Source organism: Hipposideros armiger, unplaced genomic scaffold (genome assembly GCF_001890085.2).
Source record: "Hipposideros armiger isolate ML-2016 unplaced genomic scaffold, ASM189008v1 scaffold_10, whole genome shotgun sequence".
NCBI lineage: Eukaryota > Metazoa > Chordata > Mammalia > Chiroptera > Hipposideridae > Hipposideros > Hipposideros armiger.
Genome location: NW_017731360.1, coordinates 7,284,208 through 7,290,539, shown reverse-complemented (window position 1 = coordinate 7,290,539; position 6,332 = coordinate 7,284,208).

The window sequence follows — 6,332 nt, the reverse complement described above, 5'->3', positions numbered from 1 at the left end:
TGAACAACAGCTCAACCTGGAGCTGGGCTGCCATGAGTTGCAGGTGATGGCGTAGGCTGCAGCCCCTGCTGCAGTGGGCTGCTGTGAGCTACCATGAGTGGCCGGCAGCCAGCGTGAGCTGCCGTGAGCCTCTGTGAGAGGCCGTCCAATGACCAGGGAGCGATCTGCCTCACCTGGGAAAAGTGCAATGATAATACCAACATGGGCCAGTGAAGCAATGCCCTCCATAACTAGACTGAAAAACAAAAACGACAGCAACTTGTCTGTTCCCCTTCCCCCAATTCCCCAGCGTTGTTCCCATCCCCCCAATTCCCCAATAAAAATCTTAAAAAAAAAATAAATAAAAAGGGGAACTAGCCTTATCAGATACTAAGACACACTACAAAACCATAGGAATGAAATACATTGTAGCATTGTTCAAGAAGACATTTTTGTTCAAGGATAAACAAATAGACCAATGGAATCAAATAGAAAGCTAAGAGACAAATCCATGTAGATATGAGAACTTAATACACAAGAAAAGTGGCAGCATCTTCAATCAGGAAGGGATGGTTTATTTAGTAGGTGGAGTCGGGAAAACTGGCTCACAGTAAACATGATGACTACTTATCATTATATACAAAGGTAGACTCCAAATGGAATAAAGATCTAAACGTGAAAGGCAAAAGTCTCGAGTTAACAGAATATATTTGTGACCTAAGGGTGGGTAACCATTCCTTAAATAAAACTTAAAAGCATAGACTATTTTGATCACATTAAAATGAAAGATTTCTATTTAAAGCATGATACAATGGACAAAGTTATAAGACAAAAGACAGAGTGGAAGAAGATGTTAGCAATTCTTAAAACTGACAATGATTGAAAAAAACAAGGAATTCCTGCCAATCAACATTGGCAAAGACTATATGAGCTAGCAATTTACAGACAAGGAAAAGCAAAAGGCTAACAAGCATATGAAGAGATGCTCAGGCTTATTAGTCATGAGAAAAATGCAAATTAGGATCGTGGTAAGATACCACTTCATACTCTTAGAGTAGCAAAAAATAAAAAGCTAGATAATCTGAACGTTGTCAAGGAGAGTCATATAGGATCCCTCAGGCCCTGCATCCATTTTAGGGGTTAATATACCTGAACTTGATCAGATTAAGGATAAGCACGTCCTATGATACAGCAATTCACCTCCTATCTTATATTCCAAAGAAATGTTTACAAGAGTCCTAACAGCATTCAAGGATGCTCATCATAGCCTTGTTTATGGCCATAGAGCCCAAGGGATATCAGGTGTCCAATACAGGGGAAGGAAAAGTATGAGATGGGGTGGATGCACTCAGTGGAGTGCTGTGCTCCAGTATACATTGCACTATGAATGAATTATTAAAATATACTGTTATACAAAAAAATCTTTAAAGTAAAAAACATAGTCCCATTTGCAGAAATTAAACTCAAACACACAAAAATACTATTATTAAAATATTATTGTAATTTATACTAATAGTTCATTATAATTCCAAGGATGTACATTAAATGATTATCCTTGAAGGGTGAGAAGGGGATGGGAATGGGGGAAAGAGAAATGTTATTCTGGCAGCAGTAGGCAGACTGTATCATAAAGCGGCCAGAATGAAAACAAAGAGGTGAGAAGTGTGATGGGAAAATCTGGATAGGTAGAGCTCTGTGGCCAGGTGTGTAATAGGATCCCTTCTATGTTTTCCAGATAGGTAAGGGGAAATTTTGACTCTGGACCTTTGGGTCGGATGCTCATATGCCAGTTTGCTGGGAAAAAGTCTTGGTTTCTATTCAAGATGACCCAGAAAAGAGCACTTCCTTTCACTCTTGGGTGGGATGATAAATGTATGGTCACAATACCATTGGCATATATCAGTGAATAAACAAAGATCTTTGCCCTCAGGGGGCCTTACCTTGTAGTCTGGAGAGGAAGATAATAAACAATAAATATAATACGTACATTACGTAGTACACTAGAGAGTAAAAGTGCTCAAAAAAAAAAAAAAAGGAAAAGCAAAGCAAATTGTGATCAGAGGACTCAAAGGGTGCTGGGATGGTAGAGGGCAGCACAGATTGAGGCATTTCAAGAGGGTGCTCAGGCCTGAGAAGGTGGCGTTTGAACAAATGCTTGAGGGAGATGAGGGAGCTGGTCAAGCTGACATCTGAGGGGAGAGGAGTCCAGGCAGTGGGGACAGCTCTTAGGCCCTGGAGTTTGGGAGCAGAAAGAGCAAGAAAGAGAGAAGGAAGAGTGGGAGAAGAGACAGACCTCAGGGGCTGAGCTGGCTGTGTGGGGCCTCAGGGGCCATTGTGAAGGCTGAGACGAGGAGGAGGTGCCGTTGCAGGATATGGAGCAGGGCCTCCACAGGATGTGACTGACATTTCTAAAAAATGTCTCTCTGGCTATTGTGTCAGGAATAAACTGAATGGGACAAGGGTAGAAGCCTAGACACCTACTTGGAGGCTATTTACAGTTAACCTAAAAAAGAGATGATGGCTGCTTAGACAAAAGTCTGAGGGGGCATCTGTGGAGGTGGTGAGAAGAGGTTGGATTCTGAATATTTTTTAAAGGTAGAGTTAATAGGATTTCCTAAATGACAGAATGGGGTGGGCGGGCTGGGCTGGGGAGTGGAGAGTGAAAGAGAGGAATCCAAGAAGGTTGCATACCGCGAGGTGGTGGTCATGGTAATGAGATAATTCTCTCTGGGTTTAGGCAGTAAAGAATAAGGTTGTTCCTTGTCTGTAGAGAATGTTTAAGTCATGATAAAATGGACTAGATGTTGGTCTGCTGCTTATTATCATCATGCACCCGCAATTTTAAACAATGTCTTAAAAGTTATGAAATAACTCCCTCCTCGCTGTGGTAGACCAGAGCCACTGTCTGTCCCACCTTCAAGCCCCAACCTTGGTACGCCGCCCGGATACACGAGGATTTGGAGGCCTGAATGCTGGAGAGCTGTCCTCATTTTGTTAGGCAAGGTTATGGAATGAGGAAGTTGGAAGGGTGGGGAGGAAAAGATAAGGAGTTCAGTTTTGAACATTTTAATTTTGAGATGTCTCGTCATCATTCAAGCACTATTGGTGGCTAGACAGAGAAGTAAGCCTGGAGATTCAGGAAAGAGGCTTGGGCTAGAAATATAAATTTGGAAGTTGCTGTCACACAAATGGTATTTAAACCATGCAATTGGATGAGACTAAGGAATGAAAGTAGATAAAGAAGAATAGGCAAACGTTGAGCCCAGGAGCACTCCTATGATAAGAGGTCTGGGAGAAGGAAAGGGATCCACAAAGAGACAGAGAAGGCATGAGAGCCAGATGATGTGGGTCCTGGAAACTAAGAGAAGAAAGTGTGTCAAGGAGGAGTGAGCAGATGTGTTAAACTAGAGGAGGAATGAAAATTAACTGTTAAGTTGAACGAAGTTGAGATCATTGGAGACTTTGATCAGAGCAGTTTCAGCAGAACACTGGGGACAAAAACCAGATTGGAATAGAATTAAAAGAGAATGAGAGAAGAGAGATTACAGATAGTGAAAATATACAACTCTTTGGGATAGACTGACTTCAAAGAAGCTGTAACTGGAGAGAAGGTTATTTTAAGATGGGAGAAATAGCAGAATGCTTACAAACTGATAGGAATGATCCAGGAGAGAGCAAAAGTTGTTGATGTAGATGAGAGAAAGTCACGGGAGCTATGTCCTTGAATCCAGCCATTCAGAGGGGAGATTGGCTTTCGGCAGGAACAAAGAAAGCGCATCTATGTAGCTAATGGGAAGCATGTGTATGGGTGCCGATTTTGAGATTGCCATTGTTCCCATAAGTTCTTTAACCAGACCTTTACTCTGAAGTCAAAATACGTGGGCCAAAGTTTTACGTTCAAATATGGTAAAATGTTGGGCACTTAGTAAGCGCTCAAAAAAAAAGATGGGTATAATATTATTCCTAGCTCTTTATTTTCAATAGGCTCAAGTCTCTCCCTATTGGCTACCACCCTTTTTTTTCTCTTCCCCTTCATAGCCGAAGTACTTGAAACAGTTTCTACATAAAGATTCTACTTCTTTTCCTTTTATTAACTCTTCGACCATTGAGATCTTGCTTCGCTCTTGCCACTCTAACTATAATCTCTGTGCCAAATCCAATAAACATGGCTCAGTCCTCATTCTCCCTGACCTGTTGTTTGCACTTGATGACTATGCTCTACGTGAAACTTTCTCTTTCCTGGCTTCCAGTAATACCACCCTCTTGCGGGGCACACCTTCTACTGCTCAACCCACTCCTTTCTCACCTCCTTTTTGGGCTTATAGCCATTGTCTGTGTAATGGGCATTGGTGACTTTCATATATCAGGCTCTATTCCCCCTTTGACTGCTAAAAGAGGCTGCATTTTCCTGTGGGGAACCATCCTTCCACCATCTTGGTTCCCAGGACACCATTCTCACCCCCAACACAGGAGTACACATATGGTTCAGGAAATGTCTAGTGACTCAGTATGGACCATTGAGAATCACCCCCAGCACTTTTGCTGGAACTATGGAGAAAGAATCGTATTCTTTCTGTGGACTGTGCTAAACTGGTAAGCTATAAGTCTGGATCTGCTGAATATCATCTTTGTCGCCTTGTAGGAAGAGCCTGCCTGGAAAGAAAGTGAACCCAGAGGAAAACGAAGCCAAGACATGGTGACCTGTTGACTCTGAGGCCATGGTTCCCACCATACCCAAAAGCTAGTCCTCCCTTCAAGTCAAGAAATTCTTTTCTGTTTTGTTTTTGCTTAAGGCAGTTTCACTTAGCTTTCTAATATTTACAACTGAAAGAATCTTGGAAGATATAGTCTGCATGTTTTATGTTGCTGTTATCCATGTTTCTAACCCTGGATTCTCTTTTATCAATATTTACTTGGGTAATTCTATTTATGTAGCTACAACTCATATACTAATTATGCCCAAATTTAATTGTTTAGTACAAACTTCTCTCATAGCCACCAACTGTTTTTTAGACTTTTCCACATGGATACTCCAAAGGTAATGAATTTATCTAGACCTTTACTCACCATCTTGCTCCTCCTCCCCAAACCTATTATGTACCCCTCCCCTTATCTGTAAGTGGTACCAATATTTACCCACTTGACAAGAAAAATTATATTAGACTTCTACCTGTTTCATCAGCCCAGAAACTTCAGGTCGTTGCTCCTCCTTTACCCACATTCTTTCCTCCAGTCCACTATGGGGTGTGTGGCAGGGATTAAATGAGATAATTCATGAAAAGTATTTAGAACAAAGTCTGAGACATCTTAAGTCTACCTGCCTGTGTCTTGCATTAGGCTCAGAAGCCAGGGACTATGATTGGTCCATCCGCACACCTCCAGAGTCTAGCACAGGGCCTGGTATGCTGATTGAATGAATGAATGAATGATTGACAACGTGATATAGGGAGAAAGACCAGAGAAACAATCCAAAGGGTACATCATTGTGGTCTTGAGGAAGGCAGAAAGAAAACCAATTGAAAAACTTTGAGAGGGAATAGATAAACCAAGACAATGCTGCATTTTAGAAAGCTAAGGGGGGAGTAATCTTGAGTAACGACTAGGTTGGCAATAGGGCTCAGTTCTTCAGGTCAGAGAAAATAGGAGTGGAGAGGCCACACTCTATAGGATGATTGGGGGTAACCATTGCAAGGAGTGGTTTCTGGTTCTATCTGTAGCCCTCTTCTCATTTCCCCTTCTACCCTCTCCTGGCAGTAGTTGTCATGGGATTAGGATAAAATAATTCACCTTATTAAACACCATCCCCCCATCTGATCACTCCCATAGCAGACCCTTGGATATTGTTGTTAAGATTGTACACTGCACAACACCACCATATCTAAGGGGGTATCATTCAAATGGTAAGTATCTTTATTATTTAGAATTTTAAAAAACATTTTATTATGATTTCACTGACTCCAAAGATTAGTGATTTGCATTGCGACAATGTTCAAGCATATATTAAAGTATCTTTTTCTAACAAAATCACCACATATAATTCCATTTTGACAATAATCATAAAACCTTGTTGCTCTAATATCATCTAAGATAACTTAAACAAGAACTGTTTTGACTACAATATTGATCAGTATTAATCTTAAGAGAAGATAAAAAGAATCCCATTGGTATCAGTGCCCTGGCCAAATATGATATATTTTATCTTATAGTTCACACCATCTGCTGTTTCTGTACTATGAAGTTATTATTGAATTTTCAATTAAATTTACTAGTACTTTCATTATGATACAAATTACTATATAATAACTAGGGTGAATCTCCCTTTAAAAATCTACAAAGAGGGCCAGCCGAGTGGC